This window comes from Astyanax mexicanus, chromosome 21, assembly GCF_023375975.1.
Source record: "Astyanax mexicanus isolate ESR-SI-001 chromosome 21, AstMex3_surface, whole genome shotgun sequence".
NCBI classification, from domain to species: domain Eukaryota; kingdom Metazoa; phylum Chordata; class Actinopteri; order Characiformes; family Acestrorhamphidae; genus Astyanax; species Astyanax mexicanus.
In genome coordinates this window covers 38333484-38358001 of record NC_064428.1, presented here as the reverse complement: position 1 = coordinate 38358001, position 24518 = coordinate 38333484, and the positions used below count along the sequence as shown (strand labels likewise).

General features: G+C 44.5%; 1 long non-coding RNA gene across 1 annotated transcript; it reads left to right on the top strand.

Annotated features, from left to right (window-relative positions):
* The first annotated feature begins 426 nt into the window (after positions 1-426).
* On the top strand, positions 427-16700 carry LOC111190893 (uncharacterized). Its single transcript, XR_007428143.1, has 3 exons — positions 427-628; positions 853-879; positions 16425-16700. It is a non-coding gene; the product is annotated as an uncharacterized LOC111190893 (long non-coding RNA).
* The last annotated feature ends 7818 nt before the right edge of the window (positions 16701-24518 follow it).

Genomic DNA, 24518 nt, shown 5'->3' with positions numbered 1-24518 from the left:
GAGTGGAGATCTCCATTAATGACCAGTGGGGAACAGTGTGTGATGATCTCTGGGACATTAATGATGGAGACATGGTGTGCAGACAGATGGGATGTGGTCGAGCCATCAGCGCCCCTCAAAGTTCCAGATTTGGTCCAGGAAGTGGATCAATATTTCTGGATGACGTTGTCTGTTCTGGAAGTGAAAGATCCCTCACAAAATGCTCTCATAGAGGACTAGGAGTGAACAACTGTGATCATTCCAAAGATGCTGGAGTTGTCTGCTCAGGTAAGGTACTGTTCCTAATTAGAAATGCTCTTTATAGAAGATACACATACATGTACTGAATTTAATTCTTTTACAGATGCCCTCCAGAGACCTGCGTTCACTCTGATCTCATCAAGCTCTATAATTTTCCCTGGGGATTCTGTTCAGTTCACATGTACTTCACCCAACCCACTGTATATCTCTGTAGACTTCCATTTATATAAAAATGGAGTTCTGATACAAAACCAAGCAGCTGAATCTTCAACCGTATTCAATCTGACTGTGGGAACATCTGATTATGGGCAATACAGCTGTGACTTTTCATCCCAGAGAAATAGCTCCGTCATATCACCCAGGAACAGCTCTGTAAACATTACTGTGGGTAAGAGCATAGATGGTATATTTTTATTACTAAAGCCTGAGTAGAGTGATAAATGGCCCAGTTGTTTTTCTCAGTGTCACTTTATTTATGCAGATTTCAAAGTAATTAATCTGAACCGGCATATCATTTCAGGACTTACTAAAAATGTTTGCATACCAACACAAACTCATTATAAATGTTTCTGGTTTCTCAATCTTTTTGTACATTTTCATACTTTCAATTAGAAAAGATCAGGCTGGTGAACGGATCAGGTCTCTGTGATGGAAGGGTGGAGATCTCCATTAATGACCAGTGGGGTACAGTGTGTGATGATCTCTGGGACATTAATGATGGAGACGTGGTGTGCAGACAGATGGGATGTGGTCGAGCCGTCAGCGCCGCTCAAAGTTCCAGCTTTGGTCCAGGAAGTGGAACAATATATCTGGATGACGTTGTCTGTTCTGGAAATGAAAGATCTCTCACAAAATGCTCTCATAGAGGACTAGGAGTGAACAATTGTGATCATTCCAAAGATGCTGGAGTTGTCTGTTCAGGTAAGGTACCATTCCTAGTTAGCAATGCCCCTTATAGAAGGTGAGATACGTACTGAATTTAATTATTTTACAGATGCCCTCCAGAGTCCCGCATTCACTCTGATTTCATCAAGCTCTATAGTTTTCCCTGGGGATTCTCTTCAGTTCAGATGTACTTCACCCAACCCACTGTATATCTCTGTAGACTTCCATTTATATAAAAATGGAGTTCTGATACAAAACCAAGCAGCTGAATCTTCAACCGTATTCAATCTGACTGTGGGAACATCTGATTATGGGGAATACAGCTGTGACTTTTCATCCCAGAGAAATAGCTCCATCATATCGCCCAGGAGCAGCTCTGTAAACATTACTGTGGGTAAGGACTTAAGGAACTTACATTTAAATAATCTTTTTATTACATGCACAAAATGAAGCTGCCGGGTTAAAGGCATGCCTATAGATCGCTAAAATAGGCCTCAAATCTATAATGAACTGTTATTCAGAATTAGAAATCTATTGTAAGATGCATTGTTAAACAGCAACATAATGTAATACTGAGAACCTGCTCTTTCTGTTAGCATTCACTGTAAGCAATATTTGAATGTCTAATTTAGAAAAGATCAGGCTGGTGAACGGATCAAGTCGCTGCGATGGAAGGGTGGAGATCTCCATTAATGACCAGTGGGGAACAGTGTGTGATGATCTCTGGGACATTAATGATGGAGACGTGGTGTGCAGACAGATGGGATGTGGTCGAGCCGTCAGCGCCCCTCAAAGTTCCAGATTTGGTCCAGGAAGTGGATCAATATATCTGGATGACGTTGTCTGTTCTGGAAGTGAAAGATCTCTCACAAAATGTTCTCATAGAGGACTAGGAGTGAACAACTGTGATCATTCCAAAGATGCTGGAGTTGTCTGCTCAGGTAAAGTACCATTCCTAGTTAGTGTGATTGCAGTTTGCTAAGTGCGGACCACGCCTGATTGAAGTAGAGAAAGGAGGGGAGGGAACTCGTGGAAATTTGGGCTGGAGTTCTGAAATGCGTGCTGAAGAAGCGGGCAGTTATATCCCCCCTTTTATTTAATGAGAAGTGGAAGAGTAGAAAAAGGGGGTTGTTGGGGAGGAGGTGGGTTGCGAACTTTTGTCATGAGAGGTAGTTAGTTAGTGGAGGTATTTATAGGACGGTTGATTGATACAGGTTGAGTTAGAATGTAGAGTTCGGGCGTGGTCCTTCTCCCAAACTTTTGTTATTACATAACATCATTTTGCTAAGTGTGGACCACGCCTGATTGAAGTAGAGAAAGGAGGAAGAAAAGGGAAGGGAACTCTGGGAAATTTGGGCTGCCAGATGGACTCTGAGTGATGAGGAACGGGCTAAATGTTGAGTGTGAATGAAAGTAATATAAGCTGCTATTACGGATGGATGATGAGAAGGGAAAGATATATGTGTGGAGTGGAAATTTTTGAATGTTTTCCAGCTTGACCAGTAAGTGGAGAGTGTCTGTGGGGAAACAGCTGAAAGGATGGTTTGTTGTGCTTGGAGGATTAGTTCGTTCAGACGGGGGTTAGGTGCAGAGTAGTTAGTGAAAATGGAGGTACTGGCATTGAGTTGCAGTCTGCATGTGGAGCCAAGGATCTGAATTTCTGAAATTGAAAGCGAGAAAGAGAATCAGCAATGGAGTTGGATGGACCTGGGATGTGGACAGCTTTAATTATGAACTGATGCTTAATGGAGTGCCAAGTGAGGCGACGGATAAAAGGCATTATTTGAAGCGATTTTGATCGACTTTTGTTGATGATGTGGACCGCGGCGAGATTGTCTGAATGGAGTAAAATGGATTTTCCTGACCATTCATGTCCCCAAAGGAGGGTTGCGACAATAGGATAAATTTCCCAGAGCACAGAAAAATAGCGCAGGTGCGCAGCGGAGCGGATGAACTGCTCCGGCCAGGCAGAGGCGAACCAGCGTCCCCCGTAATAGCCGCCGAAACCGGAGAAAGGAGCAGCATCAGTGAACAGCTGAACATCAGAGGGGCTGGAAGCTGCGTCGGCATAGAAGAAGGAAATCCCATTCCAGTTGCGGAGGAGAGAGAGCCAGAAACGGAGCTCCGACGCGCAGTATTCGGTGAGCGTGATGAAATGGTGGAGGGATCGGACAGAAGAAGCCAAGCGAAGGATATGGGAGATGAAAGAACGAACCTCAGGTATAATTTGGGTAGCGTAATTAAAATGGCCGAGGAGGGATAGAAGTTGGTGCTTAGTAAGGATGGGGAAACTGAGAAAGTCGGAGATGAAAGAAGTGACGCGGTTGAGCTTTTCCTGAGGAAGAGAAGCTTGGAAGGAAGCGGAGTCGAGAACAATCCCGAGGAACTCCAGAGACGTGGCGGGACCAACGGTCTTCTCCTTCGAAATCGGGACTCAGAGGAAGGCAAGTCAATGACGAGAAAGTCATCCAGGAGGTGGAGCACGAACGGGAGCCTGTGTTTATTCAGCAAGATCCAGCAGAGCGCCTCAGCGAAGGAATCGAAAAGCTTGGGGCTGCTTTTGCACCCAAAAGCGAGGTGAACAGAAAAGTAAAACTGATCGTCCCAGCGGACTCCAAAAAGGTGCTAAGAGTCAGGATGGAGGGGAAGTATTTTAAAAGCTGAGATGACATCAGCCTTCGACAGCCAAGCACCTCTGCCGGCCAACTTGATAGCTTCGATGGCACAATCCACGGTGGCATAACGGAGAGAAAATTCAGAACTGGGGATGAGGTTGTTGATGGACGGGTCTGAGGAGCCATGCGGAGCCGAGAGATCAATTATGATCCTCTTTTTGCCCGAGTATTTACGTGTGGCAATGCCCAGAGGATTGATACGAAATACAGAAAAAAGGGGCGTTGAGAAAGGACCGATAATAAAACCACTGGAGAGGTCCTGTTGCAGAAGGGAAGACACAACAACGGGCTTGGCCAGAGCGGAAAGGAGATTAGGGCAGGTGAGAGAAGAGCTTGGCGAGGCGACGAGACCGGGGGAAAAGCCAAAGAGAAAGCTGTCCAGGAGGCGGCAAACGAAGGAGGTGTCAGGGTGAGCAGACATCACAGCGGCGAGAGCCGGGGTGGAGAGGAACCGCAACAGTCAGCTCCGGCCGAACTTGGGGGGACACGTTGGGCAGCAGGAGAGAGCGTGTGCCAAACCGCATCGAGAGCAAACGTGCAGCCTTCGACAGGAGGAAGCAAAACAACCCAAGGAGTTGAAATTGTTGCAGACCATCTGCCTGTCGAGAAAAACGATAGGCCGGCCAAAGCTGTCGTGGGCGCCCGAGGAGGACAGGCGCACCGGAGTGCTGCGCGCCGAGGAATGTTGGACGGGGCCGGAGGGGCAGCTGAGGCAGCCAGGGAACAAGCAGAAGCAGAGTGAGAGGGGCTGCCACTCGCGGAGCAGTTCATTCAGCTACGTCCTAACAGAGCTAACGGATGGCCATATCCAAAATCAAGGACAGATAATCGTCCAATTCCTGCCAACAGAAGATGGAGAAGGCAAAAGCGAATTCATGTGCAGAGAGAATTTTGGAGACGCGAGGGCCTGGTTTACGCAAGGTGAGCAAGATGTCGCCGGTGTCGATGACACGAGGAGTAGAAGAAGTGGAGGGGAGAAGTAGGGAGGAAAAATCAACATCCGCACCTTGAAGAATGCGGTTCCGCAGAGAGGAGGAGACCAGGGGAGGGTTGAACATCTGTGCGTTGGCCGGGAGGGCAACAGGCAGTGCCGTAGACAGGGAGAACGAAGAGCATGGAGATCCGGTGATGGGTTCGACGAGTGCAGCAGACTGCGGAGGAACGGGGAGAGAAGTGAAGGGGAGAGGCTGTGAGAAAGTGAAAGGCTGGCTGGAATATGCCGGCTGGCTGGAATATGCCGGTCGGGGAACAGCAGAAGCAAAGAAAAGGGGAGGGATGGAGGATGATTGAGGGAGAGGGTTGGACGACTGAGGGAGGGGGTTGGACGACTGAGGAAAGGGGGGGAAAGAGAGAGACGAGAGAAAACGGCCGGGATTGGCAATGAAGGAGAGAAGGAGGCAGAGGAGAAAGGGAGAGGTTTTCCACCCAGCGCGGAGAGATACAGCGGAAAAAGTTCCGCTTTGGGAGCAGAACGGGGGAAAGGGACGCCGCGGTCCTTCAAAACCCGCTGTAACTTAACAACAGTCCAATCGGACATGCGTGGAGGCTGAGATTTACTAGAAGAGAGGGGCTCGGATGGGGAAGGGGGTGCGGGGCCGCCGAGGCCGGCCGAGGAAGCCGGGCGTGCAGAGCGGTGAGCCCGACCAGGAGGAGTAGGGGAAGGAGGAGAAGAGTGGCGGGAGCGCCGACATCCGGGGGTGCGTTGGTGGGAACGACCAGCCCGGGAGGAAGAAGGGGTAGAACCAGGAGTAGAACCAGGAGTAGCCGGGATGGAGACGACAGACTTCATGCGATGAGCCCGGCGAGAGGGAGCAGGACAGAGACAGGCTGGACGGGCTGGCTGGGAGGGAAGAGGTCCTCATCGGAGGCGGTGAGTTGGAGGTCCATGGAGAGCAAGCAAATGCAGGCAGGTGAGTGCGGCAAATTCGACTGATGCGAACTTTCGTCACGAGAGGTAGTTAGTTAGGGGAGGTATTTATAGGACGGTTGATTGATACGGGGTGGAGTTAGAACGTAGAGTTCGGGCGTGGTCCTTCTCCCAAACTTTTGTTATTACATAACATCATTAATGCAATCACAGTACTGTTCTTCTTAAGTCAAATATCTTATCTTTAGCAAAGTTCTATAAATCTATACTGTTATTCTGCGTAAATATTATTATTTTTAAAGACGTTTTCTTTGCAACGCTTCTCCCTCAGTTTTTCAGATATCGACACCGTTCCAACTCCAGATTGTGCGGCCTGATGGTGCCATTCGGGCTTGTATACAGCTTTTTGATCAGACATATAGTTTTTGTAAAAACTTTGTAAATGTACGCATTTTTTCCCATTGAAAATGAATGGGGGGCCCAAAGTTCTAACTAGTGCAAACACTATATAATCCGATTTATGTAAATATGTTATTTAGCAACCACCTAGAAATCACTTAACACCAGAGCAACACCTTAGCAACCACCCCAGATACCATAGCAATGCCTTAGCAACCACCTAGCAACACCTTAGCAACCTCTTAGCAACTGCTTAGCAACACCTTAGCAACAATCGTGGATACCATAGCAATGCCTTAGCAACCACCTAGCAACACCTTAGCAATCACCTAGCAACGCCTTAGCAACCACCTAGTAACTGCTTAGCAACACCATAGCAACCACCACGGATACCGTAGCAACGTCTTAGCAACCACCTGGCAACACCTTAGCAACCACCTAGCAACTGCTGAGCAATACCTTAGCAACCACCATGGATACCTTAGCAACCAGCAGCAACCAGCAGCTCTCACACACCAGCAGCTCTGAGCACGGAACCCTTTCTCTCCCCTGCTCCTCCAGTACTGTGAGTGTATGGAGCAGCTACAGGATAAAACAGCATTAGGTCAAAAGTTTAGACACCCGCCCCCCAGCCAGTTCACCAGAATAGTGAGTGTATGGAGGAGCTATTGGATAAAGCAGCTATTGGTCAAAAGTTTGGACACCCCCGAATGGCCAGAGCAACCTAGTGTGCATAGCTGAGTGATGTATTTGGTTACTATGGTGTTACACATGTTAATCACATTTATGCATATAAATGACCTAGCAACCACCTAGCAACCCCATACCATCCACCACAGATACCATAGCCACACTTTGGCAACCACCTAGCAACTGCTTAGCGACAACCTAGCAAACATTTAGCAACACCATAGCAATCACACAGAATACCATAGCAACACCTTAGCAACCACCTAGCAACACCTGAGCAACCACTTAACAACATTATAGCAACCACCCCAGATACCATAACACCACATCAGCAACCCCCTAGCAACACCTTAGCAACCACCTAGCAACACCTTATCAACCACCCTGGATACCATAGCAACACCTTAGCAACCACCTAGCAACCACCCCAGATACCATAGCAACACCTTAGCAACCAATTAGCAGCACTTTAGCAACCACCTAGCAACACCTTAGCAACCACTTAGCAAAACCATAGCAACCACCCCGGATACCATAGCAACACCTGAGCAACCACCTAGCAACCACTTAGCCACACCATAGCAACCACAACAGAGACCAACCAGCACTATTATCAAAAAAATACAGAGTATAATAAACTCTTGCTGCCATAATTTTACCCTAAACTGTGATTTAGGCTTTCCAAATATAGTACATGAACTTCTTACTGGAAACATGCTCTAATATTGTGCTTCTTTTGTATTTTTACCTTTGAATATACACATAAGAGTAGCACGGTTTGAGAGGGTAGCACAACTCGACAGAACCCCTGATGACTCGGCTCGCTGTGTGGGCGTATCTGTGACTTTTTTTATTCAAATGAAGCAACAGGTGTAGTCAATCATAAGTTTAAAATTTTTAATCAATCTCACTGTGATCTATAGTTCTATAAAAGTGTTTTCAGCTTCTCCTCCGTGGTTGAAAGTCAGCTTTTCTATGTGTGTTTGAGGCTCGTATCACACGCACTCATGCAGCAGCTCTCTTTATTGAAATGAATAGGATGCGCTGTGTTGATGAAACCCTGTTCTAGAAGATCAACATACATTCATTGAATTGGCTTGAAAATCCAACTTACCGTTCTTCATTATCATCTTATTCTTGATATTCTCAACATTTCTTCCCACAGATTTATGGTAGAATCTTTAAAATGTACAATATTGTAGAATCTATACCCAGATAGGTTGCTTGTACTTTATGAAGCGATACATCGTATGGTTTACAGACAACCTTTATAAGCCTAGGCATTTCCCCTTAGGAATCCATTTCAAATTGTCCACAAACTTTTGTCAAGGACGTCAAACAGCTCCACACAAGTCATATTTTTTTAGTTAGAACTAGGACATTTGGAAAACTTGTAGAAGCTGTAAAGACAATTTATACAATATGCTTCTCAATCCAATATGATGTACAGTTTTTGTAAAATAATAATACAAATGTTCCCCATAAAAATAAAAGAGGGGCACAACATTCTCTCCCAACCCTTTCTGTCTGTCTCTCCTCCGTACTGTGTTTGTATGGAGGAGCTGCTGGATAAAAAAGCTACTGGGCAAAGGCTTAGGGCTTGCCACACACCGAACAACAGCTTAGCAAGCAGCATAGGTCATATAGCAACCACTTAACAACACCTGAGCAACCACCTGCAACACTTTAGCACACGGTCTAGAAACACCTTAGCGCTTAGAAACATGTTAGCAAACACTTGAAATATAATAGCAAACACCTAGCAACCACTTAAAATCACCTAAGCAATAGTCTGGAACACCTTAGCAATTCCCTAGCAACAAATTCGTAACCATCGTAAGCATACATCCAATTAGCAACACCTTAGCAACCACTTGAGTTACCTTAGCAACTGTTTAGCAACACCTAAACAGCCATCACATATATTGCAGCAACCACCTAGCAGCAGCTTAACCACCACTATCACGTGGAATATATTAGCAACTGCCTAGAAACATATTAGCAACCAAAACAGGTATGATAGCAACCACTTAAGAACAAATAAGCAGCAACATTAGATATAATAGCAACTGCCTAGCAACCAATTAGTAACACCTCAGCAATCTCTTGGAATACCTTAGCAACTGCTTAGCAACATCATTTTAGCAAACACCTGGAATAGGGTAGCAACTGTCTAGCAACACATTTGAAATCATCGCAGATGTGTTGGCAATCACCTAGCAACCACTTAACAATAGTCAAAAGTTTTTTGAAACTGTTCAATAAGCCAAAGTTTTGCAAAACATTTTGGCATTCAGAAATAGTTTTTGGTTGCTGCTCTATCAGAAGTTTAGCCAAAAGATTTTGTACTTTCATTTAACCACAATGTAACAGCATAGCAACCAGTTTAACTTAAATTGCGCACTTTTCTAAGTTTGTTCGTAAACTTTGCCTTTCTTGTTCAAATTACTTCTTATACAGATGCCCTCCAGAGCCCAGCGTTCACTCTGATCTCATCAAGCTCTATAGTTTTTCCTGGAGAAGCTGTTCAGTTCAGATGTACTTCACCCAACCCACTGTATATCTCTGTAGACTTCCATTTATATAAAAATGGAGTTCTGATACAAAACCAAGCAGCTGAATCTTCAACCATATTCAATCTGACTGTGGGAACATCTGATTATGGGCAATACAGCTGTGACTTTTCATCCCAGAGAAATAGCTCCATCATATCGCCCAGGAACAGCTCTGTAAGCATTACTGTGGGTAAGTGCATAGATGGCATATTTTCATTACTAAAGCCTGAGTAGTTTTGATTGTCAGTTTTACTTTATTCATGCAGATTTCAAAGTAAAAAAAAATGTTTCTGGTTTTCTGAACCTTTTTGTACATTTTCAAATGTTCAATTAGAAAAGATCAGGCTGGTGAGCGGATCAGGTCGCTGTGATGGCAGAGTGGAGATCTCCATTAATGACCAGTGGGGAACAGTGTGTGATGATCTCTGGGACATTAATGATGGAGACATGGTGTGTAGACAGATGGGATGTGGTCGAGCTGTCAGCGCCCCTCAAAGTTCCAGATTTGGTCCAGGAAGTGGATCAATATATCTGGATGACGTTGTCTGTTCTGGAAGTGAAAGATCTCTTACAAAATGCTCTCATAGAGGACTAGGAGTGAACAACTGTGATCATTCCAAAGATGCTGGAGTTGTCTGCTCAGGTAAGGAACCATTCCTAGTTAGCAATGCTCCTTATAGAAGATACACATACATGTACTGAATTTAATTCTTTTACAGATGCCCTCCAGAGCCCGACGTTCACTCTGATCTCATCAAGCTCTATAGTTTTTCCTGGAGAAGCTGTTCAGTTCAGATGTACTTCACCCAACCCACTGTATATCTCTGTAGACTTCCATTTATATAAAAATGGATTTCTGATACAAAACCAAGCAGCTGAATCTTCAACCGTATTCAATCTGACTGTGGGAACATCTGATTATGGGCAATACAGCTGTGACTTTTCATCCCAGAGAAATAGCTCCATCATATCGCCCAGGAACAGCTCTATAAACATTACTGTGGGTAAGAACATAGATAGCATATTTTCATTACTAAAGACTGAGTAAAGTGATAAATTGACAGTTATCTTTTATCAGTGTCACTTTATTTATGTAGATTTTAAAGTAAAGATCTGACATGGCATATTATTGTTGACTCTTCGTAATGTTTGCATTATCTTACATTACATTTAGTGTACACTTTTATCCAAAGCAACGTACAAATAATGATGTATATTTAGCAATAGAGGATATAAACGTTAAAGGCAAAAAAAAAAAACATTTATTGACAGGGCCTAAAAGAGGCCAAAGGGAAGACCAGACATGCTGCTGCATTCTGGATCATTTGGAGTGGTTTTTCTGCACAGGCCGGGAGGCCAGTTAGTAGGGAATTGCAGTAGTCGAGGAGGGAGATGACGACTGCTTGTACCAGGAGTTGGGTGGCCTGTTGCATCAGAAACGGTCTAATTTTTCTGATGTTATAAAGCACAAAGCGGCAGGATTGAGCAACTGAGGCCACATGGTGCGTGAAGGAGAGTTGGTCATCAACCAGAACACCCAGGTTCCTATAGCAACCTTTGTCGGTGAGAGAGAGAGAGAGTCGATGCTTATAGAGAAGTTGTGTTGAAGGGATGGTTTTGCTGGTATAACCAGAAGTTGAGTCTTTGAGAGATTTAATTGAAGGTGATGTTTCTTCATCCATGCGGATATGTCTGAGAGACACTGTGATATTCGTGCAGAGATTGAGTGATCTTCAGGTGAGAACAACGGGTATAGCTGGGTGTCATCAGCAAAGCAATGGTAGGAAAAGCCATGTGAGCGGATAACATGACTTAGGGAGGTGGTGGTTATTGAGAAGAGAAGCGGTCCCAGTACCAAACTCTGGGGAACCCCAGTGGATATGGAGTGTTCTGAGGACAGCTGTCCTTGCCACGACACCTTGAACGAGCGCCCAGTGAGGTATGATCTGAACCATGACAGCACATTGTCTGAGATCCCCATGTTTGAGAGTACAGTTAGGAGGAAGTCATGATTGACTGTGTCGAAAGCGGCTGAGAGGTCCAGCAGAATGAGCACTGAGGACTGTCCTGCAGCTCTGGCAGTTTTCAATGCTTCTGTCACAGACAACAAAGCTGTTTCAATGAATTGTCCTTTTTTAAAACATGATTGGTTTCGAGAGTGGAAACCAGTATCCTGATTGTACACTCCTCAAATAAGGCTTTTTAATTAGTATACAAACACAAACATGTTGTAAGGGCTGGTGCCCGGCCGAGGCATCCTCCAGGGCATCGGTGGGTGGGCCAGGCCAGTGTAGAGGACTAATTTGACTAATTTCTAATGTCTGCGAACTAGACCTTTTAAGGGACACCAGCCTGCCACTCAGTGCTTGATCTTTGAAACTCGTGAGAGCGAGTCTATGCCGGTTTCTTGAGCGAGCCTAGTCTCTTTTCTCTTCCCCCGTGCTCTAGCTACAGGAAGTGCCGCTTCCTCCTTTACTTTGAGTGGGACTGGGCAGCATAGCTGACTTCTCGTCTCCTCTTTAATTCCTCTGTCCTCTCTCTCTGTCTGGTGCAGCCAGAGCGGTGTGCTCTCCTCCGCCGCCCCACCCTCGAGTCTTTGCGCTGTGTGTGTGAAGCAGCTGTGAGGCTCTCAGTTTTGCTTACCTTCTCTCTCCCCTCGCATTCCTCTACTCCCCGGTGAAACGTGTATAGTTCACAAGCATCTCAGTTTACTTCTCTGTTTACTTTGAAAGAAGAAGGTCTGTTTTCCATTCTCACTCTCTCTCTCACTCACGCTAGGCGTGATTTTTTTTTTCTCTATTCGTTTTTGCATTCCGCCCACTTTCATTTCTCCCTCCGTTCCCAGCCTTCTTTGAAAGGGTGATTAGCACATCCACTGTCCCAATCTACCACCCAGTGCTGTGGTAAGAGCATTGGGCTGCGAACACAATTTATTATTATTTCCTTTTTTCTTGGGTTTACCTGCTTTGAGATCTACTGTTCTGCAACTGGGTTCTACAAAACTCTGGGCTGGAGAGCTGCCTATCTGTAGCATTCCATCCCATTACACACATTAAAATGTTTCTGGTTTTCTGAACCTTTTTGTACATTTTCACATGTTCAATTAGAAAATATCAGGCTGGTGAGCGGATCAGGTCTCTGTGATGGCAGAGTGGAGATCTCAATTAATGACCAGTGGGGAACAGTGTGTGATGATCTCTGGGACATTAATGATGGAGACGTGGTGTGCAGACAGATGGGATGTGGTCGAGCTGTCAGCGCCCCTCAAAGTTCCAGATTTGGTCCAGGAAGTGGATCAATATATCTGGATGACGTTGTCTGTTCTGGAAGTGAAAGATCTCTCACAAAATGCTCTCATAGTGGACTAGGAGTGAACAACTGTGATCATTCCAAAGATGCTGGAGTTGTCTGCTCAGGTAAGGTTCCATTCCTAGTTGTGAATGTTCTACAAGATCAACATACATCTATTTATTTTAATTATTTTACAGATGCCCTTCAGAGACCTGCGTTCACTCTGATCTCATCAAGCTCTATAGTTTTTCCTGGGGATTCTGTTCAGTTCAGATGTACTTCACCCAACCCACTGTATATCTCTGTAGACTTCCATTTATATAAAAATGGAGTTCTGATACAAAACCAAGCAGCTGAATCTTCAACCATATTCAATCTGACTGTGGGAACATCTGATTATGGGCAATACAGCTGTGACTTTTCATCCCAGAGAAATAGCTCCATCATATCGCCCAGGAACAGCTCTGTAAGCATTACTGTGGGTAAGAGCATAGATGGCATATTTTCATTACTAAAGCCTGAATAGTGTAGAGCCTGAGTAATGATCTGAACCTGCATATTATTTGTTTTCTGAACCTTTTTGTACATTTTCATACATCAATTAGAAAAGATCAGGCTGGTGAGCGGATCAGGTCTCTGTGATGGCAGAGTGGAGATCTCCATTAATGACCAGTGGGGAACAGTGTGTGATGATCTCTGGGACATTAATGATGGAGACGTGGTGTGCAGACAGATGGGATGTGGTCAAGCTGTCAGCGCCCCTCAAAGTTCCAGATTTGGTCCAGGAAGTGGATCAATATATCTGGATGACGTTGTCTGTTCTGGAAGTGAAAGATCCCTCACAAAATGCTCTCATAGAGGACTAGGAGTGAACAACTGTGATCATTCCAAAGATGCTGGAGTTGTCTGCTCAGGTAAGGTACCATTCCTAATTAGCAATGCTCCTTATAGAAGATACACATACATGTACTGAATTTAATTCTTTTACAGATGCCCTCCAGAGACCTGCGTTCACTCTGATCTCATCAAGCTCTGTTGTTTTTCCTGGGGATTCTGTTCAGTTCAGATGTACTTCACCCAACCCACTGTATATCTCTGTAGACTTCCATTTATATAAAAATGGAGTTCTGATACAAAACCAAGCAGCTGAATCTTCAACCATATTCAATCTGACTGTGGGAACATCTGATTATGGGCAATACAGCTGTGACTTTTCATCTCAGAGAAATAGCTCCGTCATATCGCCCAGGAACAGCTCTGTAAACATTACTGTTGGTAAGAGCATAGATGATATATTTTCATTACTAAAGCCTGAGTAGACTGATAAATTGGCAGTTATTTTTCACAGTGTCACTTTATTTATGTAGATTTTAAAGTAATGATCTGAACTGGCATATTCTTGTTGACTCTCTGTAATATTTGCATTATCTTACATTACATTTAGTGTACACTTTTATCCGAAGCAACGTACAAATAATGATGTATATTTAGCAATAGAGGATATAAACAACATTTATTGACAGGGCCTGAAAGAGGCCAAAGGAAAATAGTGGGATAAAGGAGGAAAGGAGGGGAAGAAAGAAATCAGGTTAGAAGCAGTTTGTTTGTTAGTTCATTTTTCAGATTTTTTTTTAAGAGTGTGAGTGGAAGAAAGTTTATTCCACCATTGGGGAATTCTGTATGGGAACAGTCTGGATTGCTTTGTGTGAGTGTTTGGTGAAGAGAGGCGACGTTCACTGGAGGAGCACAGCGGCTGGGAGGTAGCGTAAGTCTTCAGGAGTGAGTGCAGGTAGGAAGGAGCTGTTCTGTAATCACATTGTAGGCGATTGTAAGAGCTTTGAATTTGACAGGGCAGCAACTGGTAGCCAATGGAGCTTAGTGAGCTGTGGGGTGCCATGTGCCCATTGGATTTGGCTGGTTAAAGACCAAACATGCTGCTGCGTTCTGGATCATCTGGAGTGGTTTTACTACACAGGCCGGGAGGCCAGTTAGTAGGGCATTGCAGTAGTCGAGGCGTGAGATGACGACTGCTTGTACCAGGAGTTGGGTGGCCTGTTGCGTCAGAAACGGTTTAATTTTTCTGATGTTATAAAGCGCGAAGCGGCAGGATCGAGAAACTGAGGCCACATGGTGCGTGATGCAGAGCGTGATGGTGGTCATCAACCAGAACACCCAGGTTCCTATAGCAACCTTTGTCAGTGAGAGAGAGAGAGAGTCAATGGTTATAGAGAAGTTGTGTTGAAGGGATGGTTTTGCTGGTATAACCAGAAGTTGAGTCTTTGAGAGATTTAGTTGAAGGTGATGTTTCTTCATCCATGACGATATGTCTGAGAGACACTGCGATATCCGTGCAGAGATTGAGTGATCATCTGGTGAGAATGACAGGTATAGCTGGGTGTCATCAGCAAAGCAATGGTAGGAAAAGCCATGTGAACGGATAACATGACTTAGGGAGGTGGTGGTTATTGACAAGAGAAGGGGTCCCAGTACCGAATCCTGGGGAACCCCAATGGATAGGGAGTGGGCTGAGGACAGCTGTCCTTGCTATGACACCTTGAACGAGCAACCAGTGAGGTATGATCTGAACCATGACAGCACATTGTCTGAGATCCCCATGTTTGAGAATATAGTTATTAGCCAGGCCAGTACAGAGGATTAATTTGGCTAATTTCTAACGTCTGCGAACTAGACCTTTTAAGGGACACCAGCCTGCCACTCGGTGCTTGATCTTTGAAACTCGTGAGAGCGAGTCTATGCCGGTTTCTTGAGCGAGCCTCGTCTCTTTTCTCTTCCCCGTGCTCTATCTACAGCAATTGCTGCTTCCTCCTTTTCTTTGAAACACATATTGTTCACAAGCATCTCAGTTTACTTCTCTATTTACTTTGACAAGTCTCTCAATCAGTTAATTCTCACCCTGCCAATCTGTAGCTTTCCATGCCATGACACACATTAAAATGTTTCTGGTTTTCTGAACCTTTTTGTACATTTTTCACATGTTCAATTAGAAAATATCAGGCTGGTGAACGGATCAGCTCTCTGTGATGGCAGAGTGGAGATCTCCATTAATGACCAGTGGGGAACAGTGTGTGATGATCTCTGGGACATTAATGATGGAGACATGGTGTGCAGACAGATGGGATGTGGTAGAGCCGTCAGCGCCCCTCAGGGTTCCAGATTTGGTCCAGGAAGTGGATCAATATTTCTGGATGACGTTGTCTGTTCTGGAAGTGAAAGATCCCTCACAAAATGCTCTCATAGTGGACTAGGAGTGAACAACTGTGATCATTCCAAAGATGCTGGTGTTGTCTGCTCAGGTAAGGTTCCATTCCTAGTCATGAATGTGCTACAAGATCAACATACATCTATTTATTTTAATTATTTTACAGATGCCCTCCAGAGACCTGCGTTCACTCTGACCTCATCAAGCTCTATAGTTTTTCCTGGGGATTCTGTTCACTTCAGATGTACTTCACCCAACCCACTGTATATCTCTGTAGACTTCCATTTATATAAAAATGGAGTTCTGATACAAAACCAAGCAGCTGAATCTTCAACCGTATTCAATCTGACTATGGGAACATCTGATTATGGGCAATACAGCTGTGACTTTTCATCCCAGAGAAATAGCTCCATCATATCGCCCAGGAACAGCTCTGTAAGCATTACTGTGGGTAAGTGCATAGATGGCATATTTTCATTACTAAAGCCTGAATAGAGTAGAGCCTGAGTAATGATCTGAACCTGCATATTATTTGTTTTCTGAACCTTTTTGTACATTTTCATACGTTCAATTAGAAAAGATCAGGCTGGTGAGCGGATCAGGTCTCTGCGATGGCAGAGTGGAGATCTCCATTAATGACCAGTGGGGAACAGTGTGTGATGATCTCTGGGACATTAATGATGGAGACGTGGTGTGCAGACAGATGGGATGTGGTCGAGCCGTCAGCGCCCCGCAAAGTTCCAGATTTGGTCCAGGAAGTGGATCAATATTTCTGGATGACGTTGTCTGTTCTGGAAGTGAAAGATCTCTCACAAAATGCTCTCATAGAGGACTAGGAGTGAACAACTGTGATCATTCCAAAGATGCTGGAGTTGTCTGCTCAGGTAAGGTACCATTCCTAATTAGCAATGCTCCATATAGAAGATACACATACATGTACTGAATTTAATTCTTTTACAGATGCCCTCCAGAGCCCGACGTTCACTCTGATCTCATCAAGCTCTGTAGTTTTTCCTGGAGAAGCTGTTCAGTTCAGATGTACTTCACCCAACCCACTGTTTACCTATGTAGACTTCCATTTATATAAAAATGGAGTTCTGATACAAAACCAAGCAGCTGAATCTTCAACCGTATTCAATCTGACTGTGGGAACATCTGATTATGGGCAATACAGCTGTGACTTTTCATCCCAGAGAAATAGCTCCATCATATCGCCCAGGAACAGCTCTGTAAACATCACTGTTGGTAAGTGCATAGATGGCATATATTCATTACTAAAGCCTGAGTAGAGTAGAGCCTGAGTAATGATCTGAACCTGCATATTATTTGTTTTCTGAACCTTTTTGTACATTTTCATACATTCAATTAGAAAAGATCAGGCTGGTGAGCGGATCAGGTCTCTGTGATGGCAGAGTGGAGATCTCCATTAATGACCAGTGGGGAACAGTGTGTGATGATCTCTGGGACATTAATGATGGAGACGTGGTGTGCAGACAGATGGGATGTGGTCGAGCCGTCAGCGCCCCGCAAAGTTCCAGATTTGGTCCAGGAAGTGGATCAATATATCTGGATGACGTTGTCTGTTCTGGAAGTGAAAGATCTCTCACAAAATGCTCTCATAGAGGACTAGGAGTGAACAACTGTGATCATTCCAAAGATGCTGGTGTTGTCTGCTCAGGTAAGGTACCATTCCTAGTTAGCAATGCCCCGTATAGAAGATACACATATATGTACTGAATTTAATTCTTTTACAGATGCCCTCCAGAGTCCCGCATTTACTCTGATTTCATCAAGCTCTATAGTTTTCCCTGGGGATTCTGTTCAGTTCAGATGTACTTCACCCAACCCACTGTATATCTCTGTAGACTTCCATTTATATAAAAATGGAGTTTTGATACAAAACCAAGCTGCTGAATCTTCAACCATATTCAATCTGACTGTGGGAACATCTGATTATGGGCAATACAGCTGTGACTTTTCATCCCAGAGAAATAGCTCCATCATATCGCCCAGGAGCAGCTCTATAAACATTACTGTGGGTAAGAGCATAGCTGGTACATTTTCATTACTAAAGCCTGAGTAGACTGATAAATTGTCCTGTTATTTCTTGTAATTTTACTTCATTTATGCAGATCTGAATATAATGATCTAATCTGGCATATCATTTCAGGACTCACTATAAATGTTTGCATACCAACAGAAACTCATATTAAAATGTTTCTGGTTTTCTAAATCTTTTTGTACATTTTCATACTTTAAATTAGAAAAGATCAGGCTGGTGAGCGGATCAGGTCTCTGTGATGGCAGAGTGGAGATCTCCATTAATGACCAGTGGGGAACAGTGTGTGATGATCTCTGGGACATTAATGATGGAGACGTGGTGTGCAGACAGATAGGATGTGGTCGAGCCGCCAGCACCCCTCAGGGTTCCAGCTTCGGTCCAGGAAGTGGAAAAATATTTCTGGATGACGTTGGTTGTTCTGGAAGTGAAAGATCTCTCACAAAATGCTCTCATAGAGGACTAGGAGTGAACAACTGTGATCATTCCAAAGATGCTGGGGTTGTCTGTTCAGGTAAGGTACCATTCCTAGCTATCAATAATCCTTACAATGGTCTACAAGATCAACATACATTTATTTATTTTATTTATTTTACAGATGCCCTCCAGAGACCTGCGCTCAACTTGTTGTCACCAAGCTCTACAGTTTATCCTGGGGATTCTCTTCAGTTCAGATGTACTTCACCCAACCCACTGTATATCTCTGTAGACTTCCATTTATATAAAAATGGAGTTCTGATACGAAACCAAACAGGTGAATCTTCAACCATATTCAATCTGACCGTGGGAACATCAGATCATGGTCAATACAGCTGTGACTTTTCATCCCAGAGAAATAGCTCCATCATATCACCCAGGAGCAGCTCTGTTGGGATTACTGTAGGTAAGAGCATGGGTAAAATTATCATTATTTTACTGTATAGGTGTAACACACTCAACTCAAGGTGAAACAGATTTGCAAACACATACACAAAGCTTGTTTAATCCCTGTAGAGAGTTATTGAGATGCATTTCCCTCAGTGTTTTTACCCGCATGTGGACGTCTTGCCAATAGAATAGGACACTATGGTGTAGATAAACATGAACCTAGAGCCATCATGTCAAATAATAATAATTTGGGATATTGAGGACAATAAATACCCCAGTACTGGGCTGTGTGTGAATCAGTGCAACTGTGTTCTCTGGAATTATGGATCTCATTTGAAAACTTTATTACTTTTGGATGCAATGCTTTGGGGAGTTGGGAATTAGGTGGAAGACTTCACTAATACAGCAATGCTCCAAAAGCCAGAATAAACTCATTAATGAGCAAGGATAAGTATGTATAATCTGTATTTTGGCATTGCTTTATTTAAGATAAAGCAGCTTTTGCACTTAAATAGCTATGCGTTTTGGAATAAACTGAAAACATCCCCTAGGCTCCTCCCTGGGCTGCCACTTTACTATGGTGGAAGAGTTTGAGTGTCCCCCAAGGATCCTAGGAACTAGGTTGTCAGGGGCTTTATGCCCCTGGTAGGCACACTCAAGGCAAACACTTCGTAGGTGAGAGACCAGATGAAGCACAGCCCAAACGACCCCAATGTCGAGAACAGCATTGGAGAAAGTGTTCCCTCGCCCGGAAGTGGGTCACAGGGCCCCACTCTGTAGCCAGGCCTGGAAGTGGGGCATGCTGGCAAGCGCCTGCTGGCTGGACAAAGCCCGAAGAGGATACAGGGGCCCCCCTTCCCATGGGCTCACCACATGTGGGAGGGGCCAAAGTGGTTGGGTGAAATGTAATGTGGGTGGCGGCCGAAGGCAGGGACCCATGCAGTCTGAGCCTCAGTTGTAGAAGCTGGCTCTTGGGACGTGGAGACTCACACCGATGCACGGCTCTGGAACCAATCTTCCACTCTGGAGTTGCCCCTGGTGAGAGGTGCTGAGCTTGGGTTGGCATACACTTGTTGCCCCCCATCTTGGAGCCTGTACGTTGGGGTTCACCCCGGTGAACAAGAGGGTAGCCTCCCTCCGCCTATGGGTGGGGAGACGGATCCTGACTGTTGTTTGTGCTTATGCACCGAACAGCAGTTCAGGCTACCCACCCTTTTTGGAGTCCTAAGAGTGGGTGTTGGACAGCACCCCTCCAGGGGATCCCCTTGTTTTGCTGGGGGAGTTCAAATCTAATGTGGGAAATGACGGTGAGACCTGGCGGGGTGTGGTTGGAAAAAATGGCCCTCCCGATCGAAACCCAAGTGGTGTTTTGTTATTGGACTCCTGTGCTCGTCAGGGATTGTCCATAACTAACACCATGTTCAAGCATATGTACACTTGGCAGGACAACCTAGGCTGCAGTTCAATTATCAATTTTTTTCATTGTGTCATCTGATCTGCAGCCGCATGTCTTGGACACTTGGGTGAAGAGGGGAGCTGAGCTCTCCACTGACCACTGGTAATGAGTTGGCTTCGATGGTGGGGAAGGGTGCTGGTCAGACCTGGCAGGCCTAAACAAATCGTGAGGGTCTGCTGGGAACGTCTGGCAGAGTCTCCTGTCAGACGAAGCTTCAACTCCCACCTCCTGGAGAGCTTTAAACAAGTTCCAGGGGGGGTTGGGGACATTGATTCTGAGTGGGACATGTTCCACGCCTCCAATGCTGAGGCAGCTTACCAGAGCTGTGGTCTCAATCCTCGAAACCACTGGTGGACATCGGCAGTTAAGGATGCTGTCAGAGTGAAGAAGGAGTCGTATCTTGACTTTTTGGCCTGTGGGACTCCGAAAGCAGCTTACTGGTACCAACAGTCCAAGCAGTGGTTGCTGAGTCGAAAACCTGGGCACGGGAGGAGTATGAAGAGGCCGTGGAAAAAGACTTCCGTATGGCTTTGATGCGACTCTGGTTCACCATGTGTAGTCTCTGGGCAGGGGGGACACTGTTTATAGTGGTTGTGGTGTGCTGTGGACCCCAACTCGGGATGTTGTGGGATGATGGGCAGAGTTCTTCGAAAACCTTCTCAATCCCACCAGCACACCTTCCTCTGAGGAAGCGGAGCCGGGGAACCTTCGGGCGGGCTCTCCAATCACTAATGCTAAGGTCACAGAGGTGGTAAAACAGCTTCTCGGTGGTAAAGCCCCTGAGGTGGATGAGATTCACACAGAATTCTTTAAGGCTCTGGATGATGTAGGGTTTTGCTAATTAATATGACTCAGAAACACTGGGTGGATATTGGGGGCATTTCCACTTGATTGGCAGACTGAGGACCGGAGTGAGTTCAAACTACAGGGGAATCACACACTTAAGGCTCCCTGGTTAGGTCTATTCGGTGGTTCTGGAGAGGAGGGTCCGTCGGATAGTTGAACCTCGTATTCAGGAAGAGCAGTGTGTTTTTTCTCCTGGCCGTGTAACACTGGATCGGCTCTATACCCTCAGAAGTGTCTTGGAGGGTGCATGGGAGTTTGCCCAACCAGTCTACATGTGTTTTGTGGACTTGGAGAAGGCGTTCGACCGTGTCCCTCTGGGAATCTTGTGGGTAGTATGTCAGAGCTTGGTCTGCATTGCCGGCAGTAAGTCAGACTCGTTTCCAGTGAGGGTTGGACTCTACCAAGATTGCCCGACCTTTATGGACAGAACTTCTAGGAGCAGTCAAGGTGTTGAGGGGATCCGTTCTAGTGGCAGTAGGTTAGCATCTTTGCTTTTTGAGGATGATGTGGTCCTATTGTCTTCATCAGCTCGTGATCTACAACTCGCATTGGAGCAATCACAGCCAAGTGAGAAGTGGCCGGGATGAGAATCAGTGCCTCCAAGGCCGAGGCCATGGTCCTGAGCTGGAAAAGGTGGAATGCCTTCTTCGGGTTGGGGGGGAGGCCCTGCTGAGTTTCTTGGGGTCTTGTTCACAAATGAGGGGGAAGATGAAGCAAGAGATCGATAGATGGATCGCTGCTGCATCAGCAGTGATGCAGGCGCTGTACAGATCCATTGTGATGAAGAGAAAGCTGAGCCAAAAAGCAAAGCTCTCGATTTACCGGTCGATATACATTCCTACCCTCATCTTTGATCATAAGTTTCGGGTGGTGACTGAAAGAATGAGATCACAGATACAAGCTGCCGAAATGAGTTTCCTTCACAGGGTGTCTGGGCTCTCCTTGAGAGATAAGGTGAGAAGCTTGGTCATCCGGGAGGGATTCAGAGTAGAGCCGCTGCCTCTCCACATCGAGAGGAGCCAGTTGAGGTGGCTTGGGCATCTGATTAGGATGCCTCCTGAACGCCTCCCCTGACCAACCAGGTCGTGTTTCCGCCGGTTTTAGTGGAACTGTCAAAATGTCACATCATATGCCATCAATAGAAGGCACTGCACAGTGGCAGTGAACAGAAGTGGTCACGGTTCGTGCTGAAGAACATAGTATTTCCGCTGTTTTCTGCTACAAACAAACATTCCTGGTTCAGGAAACCTTATTTGTTGTTGAAAAGACAGTTAACTACTTCAAACTTGGGTTTGCAAACCAGATTCCTGGTTCCATGTCAGTTTATTTGCTTTGCAAGCACAGGTGCTTCTTTCTTTAAATGCATATTTGGCCTAATCACTATGATTACTGATACAGTATGTCTTTTTCAGATCCGAACATCACAATGTCGACAGAGTGCCAGGTTTGTGAAGGTTTTATTTCCCTTAGTGCCTGATCCTTTAAATTCCTGACCTTCAAACAGTTTATAATGAAATATGGTCATAACTATATTACACTATCTACACCAGGGTTCGACAACCCTGGCCAGATATTGTACTAGCCATTATGTGGCGGGTCACAAAAAAAAATTGTTTTGTAAAAAGAAGTGTAATGGGATGTAATGCTACAAACTAGTAGCTCTCCAGCCCAGAGGGTTGTTGAACCCAATTGCAGAACAGTTAAACACAAAGCAGGTAAACCCAATAAGAAAGGAAAAAAATAAATAAAAAAAAAACGCCGCTCCTCACGCGGAATCAAACCCGTCTCATCAGGGTCACGGTCCAATACACTAACACTACCAAACTTCATGTAGCTTCAGAGTCCATCACTACACACCTCCAAACTTCATGTAGCTTCAGAGTTTATCATTACTACACACCTCCAAACTTCATGTAGCTTCAGAGTTCATCATCACTACACACCTCCAAACTTCATGTAGCTTCAGATTTGATCATCACTACACACCTCCAAACTTCATGTAGCTTCAGAGTTCATCACTACACACCTCCAAACTTCATGTAGCTTCAGGGTTTATCATCACTACACACCTCCAAACTTCATGTAGTTTCAGAGTTCATCATCACTACACACCTCCAAACTTCATGTAGCTTCAGAGTTCATCATCACTACACACCTCCAAACTTCATGTAGCTTCAGATTAGATCATCACTACACACCTCCAAACTTCACGTAGCTTCAGAGTTCATTACTACACACCCCCAAACTTCATGTAGCTTCAGAGTTCATCACTACACACCTCCAAACTTCATGTAGCTTCAGAGTTCATCACTACACACCTCCAAACTTCATGTAGCTTCAGAGTTCATCATCACTACACACCTCCAAACTTCATGTAGCTTCAGATTATTTCATCACTACACACCTCAAAACTTCATGTAGCTTCAGATTAGTTCATCACTACACACCTCCAAACTTCATGTAGCTTCAGAGTTCATCACTACACACCTCCAAACTTCATGTAGCTTCAGAGTTCATCACTACACACCTCCTAACTTCATGTAGCTTCAGAGTTCATCACTACACACCTCCAAACTTCATGTAGCTTCAGAGTTCATCACTACACACCTCCAAACTTCATGTAGCTTCAGAGTTCATCACTACACACCTCCAAACTTCATGTAGCTTCAGATTAGATCAATAACAGAAAAGAGTAAAGAGACTCATGGGATGGGATAGGAGAGTTTCCATGACTGAGCAGCTCAAATCCATCCAAACCTCTCATCATCAAACATCAGCAGTGCAGACCAGCAGAAGATACATTAATGGGCAGTATAGTGTACTAACGACTGTATTAATATATAATAAAACACTGGAATTTTGTTTCAGAACAAATTTACACCGAAATGTGGAGAAGATCTTTTTAAACAGATTGAGAACATCACCGCTGAGGTTCTCCCACTAGAAGTAAGTACTGTCTGTGAAGCTTAAAAATGTGAGTGATTAATGTCTATCGCAAGTTGTCTTTCATTTATTTTATCATATTTTTTTACATAATACATTTTTCATTGTGGAGATCAGTTTGAACACACATTCAAATATTTACATAATCTCAAATATTTATTTTGTAAACGGACCAAGTCTCACTGTCTCAACACATGGATTAGTATTCTATAAAGAGTATAGAACATGTCATCCATGTGTTGAGAGTGTAATATGTGTATTTTAACAAAAAATATTTACATTTCAGGAATTATAATATATCATGCATCATACATTATTTGAGTAATATAAATGAAGTAATTGTAATTAGGTAATATTGTATGCAGAAATGAAGTAAAGTTTACTAAAAGAAAGGATTGATTCAGAAAAAATAAATTAAGTAAAGTTTACTAAAAGAAAGGATTGACAGAAGTTCAGTTCACTTATTAACTCTATGTAACATTTAAGTCTTGAAACTGAGTTGAAGGTACTTAAATTTACATGAAA